Source organism: Anas acuta, chromosome 1, assembly GCF_963932015.1.
Source record: "Anas acuta chromosome 1, bAnaAcu1.1, whole genome shotgun sequence".
NCBI classification, from domain to species: domain Eukaryota; kingdom Metazoa; phylum Chordata; class Aves; order Anseriformes; family Anatidae; genus Anas; species Anas acuta.
Window position 1 is genome coordinate 180,934,051 of NC_088979.1, and position 22,510 is coordinate 180,956,560.

At 38.4% G+C, this 22,510-nt stretch overlaps 1 long non-coding RNA gene across 2 annotated transcripts in view; it reads right to left on the bottom strand.

Annotated features, from left to right (window-relative positions):
• Positions 1–21,671, bottom strand: part of LOC137850311 (uncharacterized) — a 52,362-nt gene extending 30,691 nt beyond the window's left edge. Inside the window, exon 1 of one of the 2 annotated variants that reach the window (XR_011092461.1) lies at positions 21,454–21,670. This is a non-coding gene — a long non-coding RNA (uncharacterized lncRNA). Of the gene's footprint in view, positions 1–21,453 lie in introns of both variants that reach the window. The other variant, XR_011092462.1, reaches the window with a different exon arrangement.
• Between the last annotated feature and the right edge of the window lie 839 nt (positions 21,672–22,510).

Sequence of the window (22,510 nt, forward strand, 5' to 3'; positions counted from 1 at the left end):
ACTTAACTTAACTATACCAGTTTCAATCAGCATGGATTCTAACAACTTTTACAATAGCACAGATTCAGAACCTGGGGGAAGCAAGTTTCCATCTGGCTGTGGAAGAGCAGAACTGGCTAAGAATTGAATGTATATTTTTCAATACATGTCACCATCAAACATGATTGTGATAAATCAGACGAATTATCCCAGTAAAAAGATAGTCATCTTTTGCTGGGGAGATATATATATATATGTGTATAAAATTTAAAAAAAAAAATACAGTAGGGAATCATTTCTGTATATCCATTGTTCTTGAGCATCTCTTTCTCTTCATTTTCCACATTCTCTAAGCATTCTTTCCAATAAGATGGGGGACATGAAAATCTCATAGCAGTTGTGGTTTGGCTAAACTCTCTGGCTGATTGCAAGCTTGAAGCTCCCTGATGTGTGCCATGAAGACAGTGGGTATCACACTGAACAGCCTGCAGATAATCTCCTAGATGTGTAGCTCAATAGCATGTGAAACACTCAGACAAATGTTTGGACAACACAGGCTATAAATGGATTTCATTAGTACTGCACTAATAACTCGGTGCATTAACAGAAAGAAAAGCATATAGGAAACACACTTTGGAAGTCTATATCAGGGTATTTGTTTTTACTCTGGGTTGATAGAGCATAGGGGTTGATGCCTCAGTTGCTGAAGTTGGTGTGTAAGAGTAATACAGCAAATACCAAACAAATTCATTGATTATGAAATTATATTAATTTATTTTTGCATTTTCTGACAAAGCTTTGTAATTTACATTTACTCAGTTTAGGATAATTGAACAAAATGGATACTGTTGCAATCATTATTTGTCAAATTCCATTTTTATATTAAGTTAGAAAGTCACAAAATATGGGATTGGGAATGAGTGTTAAGATGAATAAAACAATGGCCTAAAACATACATTTATCTTAAAAAGAAGGAAAGCAGGCAGGCAGGAAGGAAAGAAATGATTTTGTAAGATTTCTCACACATAGCTATAGGGCTAACTGATGCATGTTCCCACTCTGTGTAGCCCCTTTGCTTTAACAGAAAAAAATATATATATATACGGAAAAATGTGTAGAGAAATTGATTTATTGGTGAATTCCTCTTTTTTTTTTAATCTTTTTTTTTTTTTTTCATTTTTTAAAACTATTTGCTTGTGTAATGCAGTGCAGCTGTGGCTGGATTGTCACTGGGACAATGCTAATTCAGTGAAAGGGAAAGATGTCCTTTACTGTGTTGAGCAGGCTCTAAGGAGAGAGACAAACCCTTGAAGACAGGTCAATTACAGGTAACAAAATCTACTGAGATTGAGGTTGAGGGTGTTGGGGGAAGTGTACTGCAAATGCCTACTTTGTTCTTCATTTTCCCTAAAGTATCTGCTCACAGCCACCACTTAAACAACATATTGGCTTAGAAGTAATTGGGCTTTTCTCAGTGTACAGAGATTTTAAAGAAGAGAAATATTCTTGTTTCTACCTTGTAATTAGGCAGAAGACAATAAAAATTATGTGTTTCTCTAAGAAATATTATAAGTAAATTAATTTAAATACAGCACTTAAACTAACTTTAACTCTGGCAAAGTTACTAGAGGAATCTTCCTCATCTCTGACTTTACCATTATAATATCTACTTGTAAGCTGACCTGTAAGTCAGCTCCCACCTAACATATTTTCTCCTAGAAAGTTTTATGCATTCCATTTTCTTTCTTTACAGAGATCTTAGGAGCTCAGATAAGAACCTACAATGAGGAAACAGTTTAGCAGTGTACAGTTACATGAGCGTTAATGACTAACATCACATTATTCATTTCATATACAAGCTTGTCTATAGTGTGTGAGCAGTCCATCTTATAACACTGTAGAAATTAATATGAATAGTCAGCAGTGAAACTGGGCTGTTACATCACACCCAGGGAACTATTATTTAGCATGTACATAATATTTTCATCCTCAAAGAGTTTCCTGAGCAGCCACTTTTTCATCTCTGAAAGATGCCTCAAAGCCAAGCAAGTAAATATTACCATATCTGTTTCTAAACATGAAAGAGAGAAAGACAAAAAGGGTAGAGAAGTTAAGTGACTCACCCAAAGGCAATCAATAAAAGAAAGTCAGTATCAGAGACATAATTATAAGCGAAGCACACTTAATTATATCTAGACTGCATTTAGAGGAGGAGCCTGAGGCCACACAAGTCTAAAATCTTGTGTCAGCACTGCAAACATGAGGTTGTGGTGACCTTTGGGAAAAGCCAGGGAAAGAAACTTGGGATCATATTATTCCTTAATGTACCATGATGCAGACACCTCCGTACTCCTTTCAGCAATGTTTCCTTGTAGTGTGATGAATATACACAGGGTAATTCTGAGATCCATTAGCACCCCTACCCTATGAGTGAATGGGATTTGTTGACAAAATAAAAACTCCTACCATCGAGATTAGTTAATGATAGGGAGAAGGATGGGCTGGACCTGATAGTTTCTTAACCTGAAAACATAAGGTGGGCGTGGATACCACCTCCAACTCTGATGATTTGACCATGACGCTCCACTGTCCCAGCCCCATGTCTTTTATCCCTGTCCCTTCCATCATGTGGAATCTCTCTTAAAAGCTCAGTCTTTGAAGATTATTCTTCTGTATCTACCCCACAGAGAAACATCTCTGTTCATGCCCCTATGAAATGTAGCTTTGACTATTGTGTCCCCAGTGTGCCTCACACCAAAGCACAAGGGAATTCAATTCGTCCTCTTAACACCACCACCATCTCTTATCTCTTGTCCTCATTAGCTTCATTGCACAAACTCTTGGTAGGAGTCCTGCATTCTCCATAACACTTCTGTACAGCAACACAATTCTTCTTCATCTCTCACAAACTATGAACCAAATTTACTAATGTTTTCTATGCTTTTTATCTCTTATCACATCTGTGCAGTTCATGTTGACCCTCCCTCCCCTCTACACTTCTTCTTCACTAGGGTTGCCAAAAAATTCTTGTTTTCTCTGTTTCTCTTATTTATTTTCATGTAAGCCTTCCACACTCCAGCAAAAATCACATCGCAGGACTCTTCCCAGGCTTGCCAAAAGCCACATACACCAAGGATATTAGCATAGTTGAGCAACTCAGATGACTGCAACCAGGTGAACGCTTGGGGATTTGAGAAAGCTTTATCCTGTTCTTTTTTTGCCTTAACCTCAGTCTGTCCTTCTCCACCCACACATGATCAATTCCTTGATGATTTATATCCTGGATTGTTAAATCTATCAAACAACATAAATTAGACTGTAAATGCTGTGGGGCAGAACGGTCGCCTTACTTCTACTCATTTTTCTTGCATAGTGATTGACTACACAAATAAGAGTTGCACAGTTCTTTAAAACTCTGTTCCTTATAATTTGCCATTCAAAGGTGGCAAAGCCTAGAGCATTCAGCAAAGTGAGCCTCTTTGCTTTAGTGGACAAACATCCAGATGTTAGATACCCTTTTTTCCATAGGCAGGAAAGGCAAAAATTGCCAACTTGTGCTAGCTAACTCAGTCATGTAAAAACTTGAGTTGTCACATGTTATTTCTTCAAATTTTCTATTTGTTTGACCAGCACATGTCCAAGAGATATGCAGTCAGCCTCTATGGCCATTAACAAGTCAATTTTAATTGACTTATATTGGGGACTTTGTGGAAACAAAGATAAGGAAGAAGCAAGAATAAAGGACTGAACTCCATAGATTTCAGAAGCATTCCTGTGTTTTGTTTGGTCTTTTTTTTTTTTTTCTTTCTTAGTTAATGAAGAATAGTGCAGCATAGAAAGCTGAGCTTATCTCTGCATTCAGTGAAGAAACCTTGTCAGTAGAATTTGTAGATGAGTGAAAAATGTGAGCCCACAGAGACCCACTGGTAGGATCCCTTTCTGAGATGAATCTTTTTTGTTTGCAGATATTCCAACATTTGAAGCAATTCACTACTGACAGCCAGTCTGAATGGTTGTAAAACACTTTTCAGCCCTGCAGAAATTCACAGGAGACAGTATCTCCACTACTATAAATGAACGTATCACTCTCAACTTCAAAGGAACTAGGATGTTTCACGCCAGCCGAAGACCCAGTCCCGTAGGAATTCCCTCTTGTGCCAGTATTCAGTTGCTGTCACATATCTGGCTTCAGCTGATCTGTATCAAAAAGGTTCCCAGCCACTGCTACTTCTCACTGTCTTCTCTGAAGGTTATCCCCCTTGTTCCCCATGCTCCCCCTCTGATATGTGCACATAATTGTTTTCTAACCCAGTTCAATCAAAATGAAACAGGTTAGGGGAAAAAAAAATCTCTATTTAAAGTATGTGAGCTAACCTGGATCATTTTGACTGAACTGGGTCAGGGAGTGATTATATGCGTAGTTATACCAGCTGAGTGAAAAGGAAGGGGCACAATCTATTTGCCTGGCTCAGAAACAGTCAGAGCAAGTCATAGGACTGCAGCTTTATATGAATACCCACAGACTGGCTCTGGATGGTGAAAACTGACATGTGGTCTCAGAGATGTTTCATTGTGCACAGCCACTTTCCTTTTAATGTGGTTTCCACAAAACCAAATGCCCCAGCAAATACTTCTGAAATTGTAATGGAGTGGACAAGTGGTCGTTTTGGGTCTCCCAACATGCTGATCCCTTGGGAAGTTGTGCCACATGATGCTAAACACCAACAAAACCCTGCAACCAAAATGGTTTAGAATAGTGCTGGGGGAAAAGCAGGGCAAAAGCTAACATTTGTGTCTTCTGAAATCAGCCCAACAGCTTTATACTGGCAGATAGAAACAGCCTCCTTTTATCTGTTCTGAAGGGGAGAAAGGATTTGTATCCCTGTAAGCATGCAAATGTTACTGCATCCTGTCTAACAGATTTAGCTGTTCTTCAAGTTAGGATGGTTAGTATGGACATTTGGGTTTAACAGAATGCACAGCCTTTGTCAGCAGCTCATTTTGTATAACAGGCTTGTAATATTTCTGACCTTTTATTGAGATGTAAAAGAAACCATGGTAGGCCCCACGTGGCCTTGAATGTGTGTTTTTCGGATGCATGGAAAGGCAGGCCTTTCCAGAACTGGGGCTAATCCTATTGTTCTGAAGCTTATTTCCTCCTCAAGAGACAAAAAGCAAACCTCTAATGATTTTGTTTGTTTGATTTGTTACATGGAAACATTCTTCTCTATCACTCCTCTTCCTCAGTTGTCCATTATCCTGTACTGACAACTGGGAGCCATCTCGTCTTGGAGTCACCATCTGGACTCAGCACATTGGAAAAGGTCCCTGTGTCCCCAGTGCACTGGCTGCCTAGCCATACAACATTAGTTAAATCATTTAACATTTCTGTCTCTCTTTGGTGATACAGTGTGAAGAATACCATGATCTCAGGTGAACCTAGAGGCTGAAGTAGCAGCAATTGTAAGCCTTCAGTACAGAAGCCCAGAAAGTATTAAGAAACTTTAAGGGCAGCTGTGAGTTAGTACTATTTGAAAATCCTACCAGAGATCTTTGGGTCACAACCTCTCTTAAATTTTGTACTTCTCTGCGTGCTGGGCTTCACCCCAGCTGACAGCAGCATACACTGGTGTGCCTGGGGAGAACGAGGAGCTGGCACACTACATGCTGCATGGACTCTGCAATGGGCTGTGCAACCTTCCCCGCAGGAAAAGGGTAGACAGCTGGAAGCAGTAACCTCTTCTGCCATTGTAGTTAAATCCATCAGAGACTGTGAATCAGAGCCCTTATTATTTTCCACATGAGCGTTCCCAATTTATGTTCTGATGAAATGATGCATTCAACAGAAAACAAAATGAAGTGCCAAAAGCATTAAACTCTTTAATAACTGGAGACACTGCAAGGTTTTGTCATTAATCCGCCATAATTAGGCACTAAGGCTAATGTCTTTCAAAGTACGGAATACTGAAATATTATTGCTATTGATATGAATCAATCACTAATCTTGTGCACACCCTATCTTGCACTCCCGCCTGTGTCATGAACTCATGTAGGAATAACAAAGCATAATCTTTAAGCTACATATGTTAAAATTAAGATTCCAATGTTTAGGATTCCTCTCTTCTCCTCTCCTCTCTTCTCTCCTCGAAACTTTTCAGTATATGGAGTGTGTGAAAGGAAGGCCACCTGTAAACTGAAAAAAAAAAAAACAAAAAAACAAAAAAACAAAACTTTTTTTGGACTCCAAACTGAGAAGAAGTAAAATTTCAAAGTTAATCACAAACCAGAAATTTGGAGTTTCATCTAGGGCTTGAAACAAAATATGATACATTTGCATTGAAAGAGGAAATGATCTCCAGTTTACCTGATTTTAGGCCACATAATCTGAATAGACTTGACTATCTCTATCAATAAAAATTTTTTGTTGAATTTTAACATGCTGAAGCAGCTCTATACACATGCACATGTGTCTACATGCATATATGTATATGTATCTTTTGTACTAGGCAGCTCTATATGTATATGTATGTGTATATGTGTGTGTATTTATGTATATATGCATGTATGTATTTTTTGTATGCATTTATTTGCATAGGCATACGTATATAGACAGGTAAGGACAACAATATAATAATAATAGAAAATAAGTATTAATTATTAAATATACATATTTGTGTAGTGCCTACAAGAATGACAGCAAAAGATTAAGTTCTCTTTTCTTCAGAGCACAGCCTGTTAGATTCAGCAAGCAAATGTAAAGGCAATCCTGACTTGTACAGAAGGATTAAAATATATACAAAGATTTGTAAAAAATCCAGTTTGCAAGAGAACACCAACCTCCCTTCCTGATATTTTTCATGACTTCCAGAAAATAAATAAATAAATAAATAAATACTGAAAAGCCCGGAAAGCTGATTTTCCCTTCTTTCCCTCACCAACATAGGTCATGCTGCTGGCTCAGTTTTGAAGCCAGGGTATTCAAACTCACTGTAGTGCCCACAATTTGGCTGACACAGAAGAAACAGAAAGACAAGGGAGAGGTAGGGAGGGCACTGAGCCTTTCCTGCTTCCCACTAAGTCTGCCTGTGGGTTCCCAAGTGGACGACTCTTTTCAGTTCTCTTTTATTGCTGTGTAAAAGCAGAAGTGGCAAGAGCCTGCCAGGCTGGGAGCTTGGTTTTATTTTTGTGAGATGGAAATATTGCCGACTATGCAAAAAGATGAAAAATCTCTGTCCATGTGACGTACAACCTGCTTTTCAGATGTGCCACAAGAAATGGGATTAGTAAATAGTGTGAGGAGACGAAAGAAAATGAACACAATCTCATGGTTATTTTAAATTGTGCACATTTTGATAGCTCCCTTCAAGATGATTTTTTAATGGCAAACTCAATTTTCTTCTTGCAGGCAGAGTGAAAGTAACATTAGGCATATGTTGTCTTCTATTTTATTGCAAGATCTGTTTCATTCTGCAGAAAATAAGACAACTCACAACAAATTAACATGTCAAATCACATTAAAGCACAGAATATGGCAGACACATTGAAACTCTGGGAGATTGCTGTTTATCATTTTTATTTACAGAAGCTTTTGCTATTATTAACCCTGTACAAAACAGAAAAAAAAAAAAAAAGTCAGAAATTGTCCCTTCCCTATGGAGCTTACAGTCTCTGGTTTATGCCATGCTACTTAAAACCGTCCAGAGCCTAGAGCAGAGGACTACGGCATCATCTCCTGCAGGGAGAATATACCAGCTGCTGCCTTCCTTGGGAATGTAAAGCACACACATCCGGCATGCCAGGGCAGCTCTTCCCTCCCTTTGAGTCAGTGATTATCCCTGGGGACCCAGTAAAAATGTAGGATACAACAGATCTTTGAGAGAGGAGCAAAGCCACCTCAAAGCACAGATTGCACAGGCAGTTGTCTGGAGCAGCAAACCACTGGGTTTGCAAAACGAGCAAGATTTTGTCTGCAGTGTGTAGGGCAGTCTAGACTTGCTGCTGCTGGCACTGTTGCTGAGGGAGGTGTAAGGGTGGGTGAAGCATGCAATGTGGGAGAAATTCTAGTGCCACCTCTTTTTCCAAATCTCCCATTCCTGTATAGGGGATGGCCTGGCCCCAGTCTCCCACCTTCTGAATAGCAAAACTTAGATTTCCTGAAGCTGGGTCTGGAAAGCAGACTGCTCTGTATACACACACAATTTATGTAGCTCTGTGTAGAGAACCTCACTCTAGGGCTGAAATATGAATATATTTAAATAGCACGGTGCACTGTCTTGCAGAGATATTAGCCTGGCTCTCAGAAGAATAAATTAATAGCTTTCCACTGGGGCAAGTTTGGATGATACATCATTCTGACATGGCTATAACCCTTGCAGTTTTCAAGCCAGTTCATTTGCAGCCGGTTTGGATATGCTACATGCTGCTACATTGCCTGGTGTGGATTTATCCTTTGTGATCTCCCTGCCGTTACAGCTTCGGTAGCTGAGTAATGACCCACCCCAGGCGGGTCCTAAATTTGCTACAGCAGATCGGACACTGGATATACTGAGTAAGCAGATGGTGTACCCAACTCAAAGTGGTTTAGATGTCATTTTATGATTAAAAAACGTGTAGTGAGCATAATTCTTGCAACAGGTTAGTCCAGGTAGGCATTTAAAAAAAAATGTATCCTAAGGAGGGAAAGAGATAATGCATGTGGGTGGCCATTAGGCAGGAGTTCAACTTTAGGTGGTTTTGGAGAAAGTGGGAAGACAAGATTGGGATAACGTGGCACTTAGAAGTGGCACAAACAGTGGAAGAGGAGGGAGTGAGAAAGGATACACACACAGAGCTAGGAGTCTGCAGGGACTTCAGAACAAGTTTGAATGTGAGTAGAAAGATTTGGGTAAGTTAATGTAGGAATTCTGATCTTTCAAGGAGGAAAGGTCCATCAAGAGAGAAGGAGAGTTTTGCCACTGGATGGGATGCTGCTACAAGTTGCCCACTGTGCTTCACCAGAGGTCATTCAGAGAAAGACTGTCTGGGTTTATTTGCTGGGGAGACAAACAGCAGAAAATAAGCCAAACTAATTCTGTGAATATTACATTTCCCTAGGAAGTAGATTTTTATGCCATCTTTAATAGATTTTTAGTAATGATTTCAGAGAGAGAAAAGAAATAGTCTTGCTCTGCATTTCCATTCGCATTCAGAGGCATTGCTTGCCTTTGTGACTATTTCTCTGATTTAATATAGAGGAGTGAAGTCTGGAAAATATAATTCTTCCCCACCTCTCTCATCCTTGCTGATACAGCTCATGTTCTGTCATACATTGACAGCTGCCAATATGTGTGCCTGATGCAGCTTTCTTTTCTTTCAAGAGCTAAGGGAAAACTGGACAAACAGTAATGATTCACTGTGTGTGTGTATATGCACCGATATGCATTTTGTTCTCTTGCCATATCTTCATGAAATCTTGCTTCCTGAAAGGGAAGTCATGATCTATGCAAAGAATGAGATCCCATGCTTCACTACCGCTGAGGACAAGCCAGCTTACTAAACACGAACATGTCCCTGTGGCATAGAGAGTTTTTGTCTCACTTCCTAGATCTCCAAATTTGGACGATGACTCTAAGCATCCATCTTGAGGTGTCCAGAAGTTCAGCTTTTTTCTGAAAGTTGGGGCTCACGTACTCATCCCTGAAACCAAGATTACCTGAATCTCTAAGTACTTTAAAAAAATGTTTTCAGTTTTTCTTTACTCTGATATCAGAATGTTTTGCCTAAGTCTCATCTCACATAGGTGTCCTGCAGGGTCTTCTCCATACTGACCACATCTAAAATAATCAGAAAAATGCATAGCTAGTATCATTGGAGATGCCTGGCTCTGCCCTATATAAAATATCCCATTGGTCAGGCACTCTTCCACAGATGTTCCACATTTCCCTTGTTTTGTGAGCCTTCAAACCTACAGGGCCTATATCCCAAGAAAATAATCATCAGGCTATTATCACTTTTCATCCTTTTAAGTTAAAGCTGGAGTCACTATGAAGAAAAAAAAATGTAAATTTCAGGATGATAGAGGGAGAGGAGTCAGATGTAGCAATTTACTTTACATAATGAATCTCAATAAATTAAAGAAATAAGATTATTTAGGGAATTTTGATGTTGAAAATTCATTACTATATGTAAAAATCATTCTACCATGAATTATTTGTCTCAGAGATGCTGTTTTAGAGGAGCAGAGATACTGGCTACTTTCCTGCATTTTTTTTTTCTGTTTTAATATATGTACTACAGAAACGTACTACCGAAATTATTATTAAATCATATGCTGATGAATGAGCACAAAACTATTAATGGCACACAATTTGCAGTGCACATGTCTACAAGGGTATCTAGCAATGCGTGCAAATCTTATAGGATGCCCTACGTGCTTTGATTTTCTCTGTTAGATGATTGAAAAATATTCATTAAGAGATTTCTCTAATGAGCTGTGTTCAAGCATAAAATAGGCCACTCCTTTTATAATTTAAGTGTGATTTTTGGAATATAAATATCCTCCAATTCCCTATAGAAACTGACTTCAAATGGGGATTTTGTCTTAACACAGATTTCAGGGTCTTTGAAGGGTCTTTGAAGTTTATAATTAGGTCCAAACTGAAATGTGATGCCATTCACTCAAACACTGGAATTCAAAGATTCACACTGCTTATGACTGATGGAAAAGAAACATCTTATTTTTTGAGATATATCCCAAAAGTATATTGGATATCCACTTAAGCGGAAAGTTGGGAGACTCTTCACATTGAGAGATCAATACAGCAAGCCCTGAGCCTGCAGTCAGTTAATCCAGGCTCCTTGCATACAGTTGCTTCAGCCTTACTCCTTTCATTTTCCATTAAGTCATTAAAGAGAGGGCTTTTTATGCTTTTATTTGTTGTCTTCATTTGCAAAGCACTGATAGTTCTCAAGCAGAACAATAAGCAGTATTTAAGAATACATATGAGGGTCAAATCTTGCAACAGACAAAATAGTCTTATCTTCTACACAACTGAAAAACACTGAGCTGCCTGAAATATCAAGCTGCATTGCAGTTGTGCCTTTCTGAAATCTGTTAAAAGTAGGAGTCTTTGCAACATATCCTGAGAGTGGAATGGATCTGGACTTCCAGTGTTCTTAGGTAGGTAAGCTTAGCTGAGGACACAGCTGGTCAGAATTGGCACTTCCAAGCTGGATGAACTGTGATTTGCTCTTCCTTTCGGATGTGAACTGATCAGTGACAAGCCAGGAGAATTCTACTTCAATGAAGTTACATAATTAGTTATATGACCCAGTGAGGGGAGTAAAGCCCACTTTCTTCACTATTTCCTGTTTATTCATGAAGGATTCATAGCTCACGTTAAACAAAAAACTCAGCTTATTTACAAGCTCCACCACAGCTGTTCAACTAGACACCAAGCAGAGTTGCTGCACTCATCACTGCTTTGCCTTTCTCAAGTCGAGACAAATGAGCTGCCTTCCCATGTTGACAAACCAGAGTCTTCTCTCAGAGGATACAGGCTAGACTTTGGCATAGAGGTTTGGTGGATGTGACATAATACGATGGCGCATTACGAGCAAAAAAATGCACTTCGTTACCAGTAGTGTCTTCCAATGATTACAAGGATAAGAGCATAAATAAGGGTTCCATTAGAAGTAAACTGCAAATTTTGGAGTGGGTGGAAGGTAGATCCATCATCCACTGCAGCTACTGAGCCACCGAACAGAGCTAAGGAGTCTGCTTTCAGAGTAACTGCTGCTCTGGAAGGACTAGTACATAAGGGCTCTGCTCCCACAGGAGTGCTCTAGCCATTAGATTATAACTACATTTCCCCATGCCAAATCTTGTTTTGGCTTTATGACTGCTGGCCTCCTGAACCACATTCACATCCTCCTGTAATATGAGAGGTATGAGTTCAGATACCTCTTCAACTCAGATTGAGGTTTCTTTCTTCTTGGTCCTTTCCAACCTACACCATTCTGTGATTCTATGATTCTTAGGAAAGCAGTCAAGGCAGCAGGCTTTACTGTAAAAGAGAAAGATGCTGCCACCAAGCTGAAGTCAGATGTGAAAGGTGTAGCCCTCCAAAGCCCTCCAAATGGTGCATGAGAGAAAAAAAAATAGTGGAAAAAAAAAAAAAAAAGTAATATATGCAAGATATAAAGATGATTGAAATCTAACATCGAGTTCAACAACTTTTTTTTTTTTTCTTTTTTTTCTTTTTCTCAGCCAGAAGACTCTGGGGACACTCTGAGATGGAGTATGAGCATACTGACACATCATAATTTAATCACTTCTCTTCCTTTCCTGGAAAGTCATCTTGGATGGTGTCTATTCTGAATGGTACACAATCAAAATCCCATTAGTTATACTGTCAAAATCGAATTCATTAAACTTCCTAACTGAATTTAGGCAATTGTTCTTTAATGTCATCAGTGAGATCAGAATATATTTTCAATTAATTTTCAGTGAGGAAAAATTCAAAAGTTGGGAGTGAGCAGCAATTTTTGCTCCTGTAAGTCATACCTGCTTTCTCATTGCCCTGGTTTTATTGTAAAGGTTCAAAGACACAGTTTTCAATTCCTGTAAACTGGCAGTCCATTCACTGAGACACATGAACAACTCAGGTAATTAGGGTAATCTTGACAGCCATAAATCACCTGTGCCTTCAAACCTGAAATCAGTATGAAAGCTTGTTTCTCAGACCAGAATTCAAAGAGACAAAACAGCCATTTTCAACATGATAGCCGGCTCATTTCCTTTTGAAGACACTTTTGATGACTGTCTTCTATTTTTCTCACATCACTGAAAACAAGCATGAATTCAGTGCCCATATCTTAGTAAAACTGACAGTTTTACAGCCTGACTAGTCCGCAGCCATTTCCAAGATAACCAGTAATTTTAAGATGTAGTTTGCTGCAATAAATACCACAGTGACTGAACATCAGTTTGTTCTTTAAATCTCATCGCTCAGCCAGGCTTTCCAGTTGCTGCTTACAGTCCTGTGTGGGTTACCAACATCCACCACTCACTGTGAGAAATGAGTGGTGCATTCAGAACTGCGCATTCAGAACTTCTTCAGTCATCGTTCATTCTGGCACCGCTTTATGCATTGAGAATACTCCATGAATAATCCACTTGGATCCAAGTTCTTCCTCTGTAAGAAGCTGAAAAATGCTTGTGAACTGGATACTTCTAATTGCAGAGGCATAAATATTTTGTAAGTATTTCAAGTGCTTCAGAAACTGCGCTGCAAATATTCCCCTACAAATACCTGCTTGATAAAGAAATAAGGGTAAGCTATTTGACAGCTTTATCACATAAGCTTTGTATTTTAAACACTAGGTGAAGGGATAAAACTGTGCAGTGTGACTGGCCAAACATGCCACAAAAGATGTAGTAGCCTCCCTTTTCTCCCAATGCTCCTCTCTCCAGAGAGTCTGAATTTGTGGATGCCTCTTAGTTGTTATGCCTATGATTAAGAGAGATGTAAACTCAAGTCACTACTAATCAGTCAACATCAGTTTATGTGCTCAGTGGAAAGAAGTACATGCAATGTCAAGGTTAGAAGGACAGTTTTTATCTGTACAGATTTTATGTATATTCAAACTGAACCAATAGCTTGGGAATACATGGAAATTGGTGAACCAAACTTCTCCCATTTCTCTCTAGTTTTGATACCATACTAAATTACAAAGATGACATGCCTCCACATTGTCTGAACATGGCTTACATTCTGTTTCTCCATTAAGCATGAGAATCTTATCTGTCTGTAAGGTTTTCCAGTCAAGGTAATCTCACTCTGGGCAATGTTTCAGTGTCTATGGCACTTCTACACATTTGTTCTTTCTCCTCACTACTCAGAGGTGGTTCCCGTGACAAGTGGGTTAGGGTTGCACAGCTTAATGAGTTGGCAGAGTTATTGTTTACTACAAGAAGTATATTTAGCTGTGCATAAAACCTCTCCATATTTTTCTTCCGCTTTTCTCAAGCCTACTACTCATCCGATCAGACCTTCACTGTGTTTCTACAAGTTCTCTTTTGCAGATGAGTACTCATCTGTAACTGAGCATCATACTCACATACACAAACATAAACTATCTCTTACACATCTAAACCAGGGTCAAAAGAAAGTTACTAAAGGTATATGAAGGCCAGAATTCAACCAGAACAAAGAAACTTCTCCCTGGTCTCAGGTGGGTATGACAATCTGTTAAAGATGGCCTGGTTGGCAAAGATCTACCTGTGACAAATCCAGCAAGAGCAGGGCTTAGTAAGGTAATTCTGCCTGGGGGAGTGAGAAGACTTGAGGTAAAAGAACAGGTATTTTGGCCCAGGCATGGGAGGGGAGTGAGGGTTTGTATCTGTGTGAGGTAGTCCTAGGGACAGAACCAGAGATCTCATGAAAATACATAAAATTTCATTTGGTCATTAGACAACTTCAAGTCCTGGAGATACCAGTTCTCATCAGCTATGGAGACATAACCACACTGCTGGACAAATAGCATAGGGGCTGGAAAGAGTCTTTAGCTGCATCCAGCCCCGTACTCTATCCGTTGGATCTCACCAGCCAATTCCTCTGTTTCTCCATGGAGACTGGACAGGATTCATTATGCCCTCCCTGCTCTTAGGTAATCAAAGGCCTCCATAAGCCTGGTAGTGTAAAGGCTTTATGTGTACTGAAGCTATATGTTTTGTGGATGCTCTGTGATCTGAAATGACCTGGAAAATACATTTTGCTTTACAGATATGTTCTGGCATGCTCCAAAGCACACACAAACAGTCTCTTGAAAACTGAAAGGCTTTTTGGCATACCACTTCAAAGAAGCTTATCAAAGAAATACCTGTGGTAGATACATCTCTCGGCAAAAAGACACAGCACAGGGAATGAAATTTATGACCAGCCTCTGTATTCACATGTATTTCACCACTTTGGAACTGACAATGTTTTAGACACTGATAAGTCATAACACTTCAGAAAGCCAGAGGAGTATTATTCTCCTCTTCTACAGATGAGGAAGCTGAAGTTAGACTGGCCAGATGACTCACTGGTGCAGCTAGAAGTATAAAACATTCCTGTAGCTGAGATGGGAGTTACAAAGAAAGCTTACCAAAAAGGCTTGGTGTACACATTTATTGATGTGTATACACACACATATGTATAAAAAACACATCTCCTGACAGACAGACACTTTTTCCTGAAGAACATTTCTCCTGTTACCTTTATGTCATGTGTAATGTTTTGAACTTGAGGAATCTCAACTGAATTCGTAATAGAATCTCATTGTAGGTGGTCTTCCAGAGGGCATCCACTGACCTTCTTAAGCTCATAAATTCCTCTATTTTTCTATTCTGTAGGAGCCAAGGAAACTGCAGATACATTTTTATTTAGTTTTCTGCTTCTTTCACACCCTTTGTAGGATTCTCCCTGAATAGTCTACCAGTCCAACTGTTTTCAAAGAAATGTTATGTAATAAATCTATTTCATTTGCAGCTTCCTGAACACCTTTGTGGCAAAGCAGAATATTAAATCTGTACCTTAACTCATTAAAATTTCCCATGGCAGTTCAGCTCTGAAAAACATTTCTTTAGAGGCCAGCACAATATGTTAAATGTCCAAAGAGTTCAATGCTGTTGCCTTTGGATACCACATAACATGGTCCCAAAATAAGAAAAAAAGATATAGAACCAGAAATGCTGCACAGAAATGCACTAATTAGATCATTGCTTATTCACGGGAACAGATCTTTCATCTCCAGGAACTCAGGCAATTAGGTGAGGTCCCTCACAGCACACCACAGGGGCAGTCAGCTGATACTAATGAGTTTTATGCTGTAGTTGAGTAAACAACCGGTCATCACAGTCTCATTAAGGCTCTTCCATTTCCATGTTTTCTACCCAGATGCTGAGCCCCATGGCCTGGTAACGTGTAGAGGCCTTGTCACTACTTTGTGCCTGCATATATCGCTTCTGCTTGTTCCATCTGCCCTGTGCCCACACTGTTTCAATTGCAATGTGGGACTGACTCTGACCCTGCCCATTCAGCTCTCACCCTTTCAGTATTGTTCTTTCCATGTCCTACTACAGCTTCCACTGAGTGCATAAACCTGCTTACAGACCTGAGCTCATTTTACTGATAATGAAACTTCCAGTTACTGAGAATAACTTTTCCAGTTCTGGTCAACTATGATGATAGCCAGGATAGTAGCTGTCACAACTAGATGAGTTTTAGGTTATATTATAATGACTATTTACAACAAAGTAGCAAAATTTTAACTTACGCTGACAGGACTTCAATCTGTCCAAATACTTCAACGTAGTTTTTTCTTTATACCACTTGAACCATTTTTTTTTTTTAATGGAACAATGGTTTGTGCTTTTATCCCAAAATAAAAGTATTCGCACACAAGAAATAACTAAAACGTGAAAGTAATTCCGTTTAGCAACTTGAATTCATAGAAAGAGTAAAGACTGACTTAAAAAGCAGAAAAGCATATATACAAAGTAATTTGTAGACTCTGGGCCAGATGGTACTCTGTGGTATATCCACTGTAACTTTATACCAGATTAAATGACAACAGATGTGTGCTGTGAGAAACTATAAGAAGACAAAATCTGAATGGGACAGCTGGTCAGAGAAATTTGGGTAGAAATAGAGACTGACGGAAACAGCCTTTTCTGCTGAAATCTAAAAGCTTGTCAAATTGGGCCAAATATTACTTGTCTTTTATTTCCAAAGAAAACCAGGTTACATCTACACACTATGTGCCTCAGTTTGCTATTCAGATTATTTCAGCATACTTCTTTTACATTAGCAGAAATAAAAATGTCTGTGATGAAACAAAGTTGTAATTCACCCGCTTAAACAGAGGTACCTGCTGCTGTTTGAGAGGTGCTGCCTGCCAGCTGCTGCTCCAGAAAGAAGGTCTCCCACAGGTCTCTAATTCTCACTCTGATGCTTCTACAGCTAAAGTGTGTAATATTCAATTGTTTCTAATCTAGAGCAAAGTATTTTCGTAAACAGGCATCTATCAAGTCTGTCTACACAGACTTTATTTGGGAATGCTTACCTTAAAAAAATTAAAAACTAAGACACTTATTCCAGGACGAGAATTGTGGAAGCAGGTAATGCCAGGAAACTTCACTCTCATTTTGAATAAGATCTGTGCTTAGAATTTTACTGAATTCAGTAGTACTTTATATATATATATACATACACGTATACATACATACATATATACACATCCCATCTTAATCCAGGATAATTTTCAGGTGCATGCAAAGCCTTGGTTATTTGCACTCAGTTATATGAAACAAGATTTTTCTTGTCATGCGTTTTTCTTTCCCAACCTTTTCTTTCTTGAAGTAACCTAACCCTTTGCAATCCGAAGCCTGCCAGACCACAGACTTTTGTCACTGAGAGAGCCCTGGGGTTTCACAGAACAGGTAGTAAGGTCATCATGATGCCCAAGGAGTAGTGTATGCTTTATATCAGCATATTTAAGCAGAAGAACCTGTCTCATCTCCCAGCTTGAATATGTTTCACAATAACCTCAGGAAGACTTGAAAGGGTAAGGAAAAAAAATGCTGTCTATTTCAGTGCCCTCTGAAATGGTAATTTGATACAAAATTAACAGGAAGGTGAAGAGAGCAGCTCACAAAGCACATCCAAAACACGGTAAGACACTAAAGTTTTAAATAAGAGGAATTTTTGGTTTATATGTATTTTTCATGAAACACAGGGCTCATGAGGCAGAGCAAATTGCCAATACTTAGTGTGAAGAGTATGGTCTGAGTTTCTGTTTTACCAGAAGCTTCTTAAAGAACTAGACAAGTCACCCAAGGACTAGATCTATAAAAGAAGCCTTTAAATTACCCTCAGGTTTCTATATCCTGTGCCTGAATGTTGACACAGGTCTCATTTGGGCAACAGCTCTGCAGAGGCAGTTCCCATCTGCTTCACTCTCAAGAGGCAGATTATCAACAACCTGTTGAACATGCCCATATCCGATTGACAAGCCAAACCCAATATATGGACCTGAACTTAGCTGATTTAGCAGGCAGGCAGCCGAAAGTAGGACCTTAGTCCAAAAATAAATAAATAAATAAATAAAAGCGCCCTCGATATTTACAGAGGAAGTGTAGAGAAGTGTGTAGAGAATTATGATGACTCTGAAAAACTCAACTCACCTACCTCACTTCCCTCAGCTCATTTATATCTCCATAGTAGGAAGAATTTTACTCAGCTCTGCACTCATGCAATAGAGCTTGCCTATGCTGTTTTTAATGGAGGCTACACTGCAACACCAAAGGCAGCATCAAGCCCAGTCTTGTTTATGTGGCTAGTTTTTTTTCCAGAGACTGCCAATTAATTTTGCCCAGATAACCAAAAAGCTGTTGTGGTAAGGATTTGTTTTTTCCTGCTGAGCTGGGCTACCGCAGGAAGCATTGACCTGGAAGTGAGATAGCCTCATAGCTTCATCCATTCTTGGAGAAATGGTCTTTGTTATAACATACCTTTTTTTAAAGAATGATGAGGAAAGTTTGATGAATTTAAATCTTTGATGAATTTGATGAAAATCAAAGATCAATTTATTTTCTCATTTACACCACCGTGAGTAATTCCACAGAAAAATCTGATCCAAAAAGTAATGGAGAATATTTTCTCTGACATGAATGCAACTTATGCTTTTGTTATGAAACTTAAACAGATCAACATTTTTTTGTTTTTGTTTTTCTTCCTAGGTATATCCTTTTATCTCTCTTTTTTTTTTTTTTTTTTTTTTTTGGTCCCTTTAGTTTTAACATGAAAACAGATGGGAGTTCTGGTCTATATATAAGCATAGATATTCATGAAAAAGAAATTTAATGTAGTGTATTTAATTTAGCTAGTACACGAATGAATGACTGCCCTTCTTTGTCATTCAGTTATTTTTCTTTTTGTCTGTGGTTAACAAATTAACTCTTCTTTCTTTAGTACACAAGGTCATTGTGTTCCTATAATTTTCATGATACATTTATAAGGCACATCCTTTTATTATATCCAATCACCCTTAACCAAAACACCAAAAATTAAAAATACAGCAATACTTTGTACATATGTGGAACACAACAGGGACCAGCGCTACTAGAAACTGAGAATACTGGGTAGTGTTACAATGGCAAGAAACTTATCTATCGATTGCAATAAACATATTCCAGAAGGACACTTAGATTCTTCAATTGATATAAAGGGAAATACAAATACTTATCCAATTACAGCTAAGATACTATTACTATCACATGGCTTCCTTAAGTGCCATCACATGGCTTCCTTAAGTGCCCTGTTCTTCCACATGATGTCTAAACAGACATTGTAACACTATATTGAATAGCACTCTAATGTAATATGGAGTAAAATAAAAACACTGCTGTGTTTGTCAAAGAAAAAGATAAGAAGCGAAAAGGAAGACTAACATATTGCAGTGAATATTCAGTCTATAAACATTCATTAAAACACCATTATCACTTTAGCTACAATTAAGTTTCCAAACTAGTTTCCACGCTCATCTTGTTCCTAATTGTTTATAAAGTTCTGAAAGAGTCTGTTTTTGGACTGAACTTTTCTGGGTTTTGTTTGTTTTGTTTTTGTTTGTTTGTTTTTCCCCTCAAATAAATAATATAAAATTTGTCTTCTTTACAATCTGCTCCCGTTATGATACTTATGCTGTCTTCATTCCTTTCTCCTTTCTGACATCAGCTGGAGTGTAAGTACTGTGACCTAAAATTACATTTAGCAGCAAATCTTCATGCAGCAATACTGTAAATATGTGCACTGACCTTTAAAGATTATGCACAATGAATTCTAAACACACCTGTGATGTTCTGTAAGCCATAAATGAAGAGATGCTTATATGAATAATTGTGTGCAGTGGTGGGTGTACGTCTGCAAGGCAAAACCTCTAATGCCAAATGCTGTTAAAATACTTAAGTTGAAAATAATGTTTTTATATATACAAAAGGCAGTATATTCTGTATTTCAGTGTTGATACTATACCTCCCTGGTTGCATCTTACTGGTAAATGAAATGGAGCCATTCCCATCCTTAGGCACTGAGGGCACATTGTACAGCAGAGATCATACCTGTATATTGCTGTTAGCCACCTCTGAAATACAATCCCCTTCTCTATACTGCTTAATGAAAACAGCTGCTAGCTTGACCTGTACCATAAACTGCGAGTGTTTTCTTTGCCTTGTCTAGGATGATATACTAGACAGCTCATGTGGTTTCTGACACTTATTCAATTGGATTTGATATTCCGTTGGTCATTCAGCCTTTCAGCCTTCAGTCTTGCAGTTGTAGTTTGACTCTGTTTCCAATACTATATCAGGCATAACTTTTCCAAGATCTTGGACACAAAATAAAAACATTATATAATAGTTCACTGCGGTTTCACCATCATATTTGACTTAGCCTGCATATTGTCTGGAGCTAGGACTCTGGTCCCAAATCTGCTCTCACTGACCTTCATACTCCAACTCAGACTTGAGTAAGTCCTGTGTTACACTGGAAATATGGCATTGAAGGACACTGGAATCATTTGCCTTGTGTTTTTTTTTTTCCATCTTCTGTAAGCTGTCTGATCCAATTATGAAATATATTAAAGTTAACTAATTATCAGTATGCAGTAAGTAATGCATTGACATTTAAATGTGATGCTAAAGTTCCATGAAACAAATGACTCTTGATTGCCAACATGATATAGTTATCTCCTGATGCAATGTGATTTTTATAATAGGTAATAGAAAACACTTCCAATAAAGCATAACAGTAGCTACCACTAAAACTAACAACTAAATCAACATAAAGAACATAGAGATACCTCTGGGGAGAGGGGAAGAACAAAAGCCTTTTTTTTTTTAATCTCCTGAAGTCTTTAGATGTAGGCCTGATTCTGAATTTTTTACATCACCAACCTTACACAACATATTTTTTTTTCCTGTTTTCTATTCTTCACTGATTGCGATTTTGGTTGAGTGATATCGGTTTAGTACTGGTTTCATTAGACCAGAATTTATGCCTTTCTGCACAGAGTACTCGGGAACCCTCAGGTATTTAAAGTCAATCAATATATTTCCACAGTTCAGTATGATACACTGTCATCACATAGAGTTACAGACCTAGGAATGATCCTTCTGCTTAGATAACCTACTACCTTTCTACTTGTTGAAACAATGCAAGTCATATGCACTCTTAAAGTTTCTTGGCATGAAAAGAATGCAGCATTTTATGTTTCCTTATCCAAGACTCCCACTCAGGGTTTATTTTTGAACACATCACGATAACTGAACGTAAGCGGATACAAGACTTAATGGGGTTTCCAAAACATTATTATATTCCTTTTATCATAAGTGTACACAGATTTTGAAAATAAAAAAATAAAAAACAAAAACCACGCTTCTTAGAATTTACCTACCTCAATTGCTTTCTCATCAACATCTGTTAGATCTGCTTCAGAGTCATCGGAGAAATCCTGGCTCCTCCATACTGAATGTGAAAGCTCTCCTCTCACTCATGACCTCTCTCTCACTCTTAAACAAGCAATTTTCTTTCTTTCTTCTTTGGCTTGTGTCACCTGCTATAGCCAAGTGAGTTTAGTGATGTGATGTAATCTTTGGGCACAGAAAACTTGCTAATGGAAAACCCACCTGAAATATATCTGGCTGCATGATTGGGGGGTTAATTAAGTTTGTTATGAAACACTTCAGTGGGAACTGCAAAGCCTTAAACAGAGAAAGCAAGGAGGCTCAGGTTGTTCAAGTGGCTTGAGGATGATTTTTGAATATAGCTGTAGAACTAATTTTGAGTTGTGCGAATTTGTGTCCTTTCCCTGCTGCCCAGCGTTTCTGTCAGTGTTAGTTTTCCTCTTGTTCACAGCTTTTCAGCTCTGATAGTTTTCAAGGGCAGCTGTTCTGCCCTTGAAGAAATACAGCAGGCTGGTCTGGTGTGAAAAAATTGGAGAAATCTCTTTTTTCACTTGGATTTGTATACCCTGGGCCAAGAAATATTCTTGGACCTGTATTACCAAACCTTAGAATTCTGCTCTACTACGCTAGCAAGAAAGGACCCCATAGGCAAACCAAAGTTGCAATCTGGACATGGAACACACGGAAAGCCCCCAGATTCAGGTCAATGTTATAATCTGCATTTAGATTTATTCCTCAGATAATTATGTGTAGATTAGCAATTAAGGCATACGTTTATAGTTTAAAATCCCTTAGCATAATAATTTCCTCTGGAAAAAAAAAAAAGTGTTTTCATGAAAATAAACATAGACAGTGATTGCTTGCTTATTTATCACAGGATTTATTTCATTAATTGCTTTAAGGAAGGGGTAACTGTTTTTCCAAAGGTTTCATAATAAATCAGGCACTGAATTCCACATCAACATCTTTGTTATCAACCACCATTATATGGTTCTTCATAGATACAATTTTCTGTTTGATTCTGCTAAATGCATCACAAATGGGATT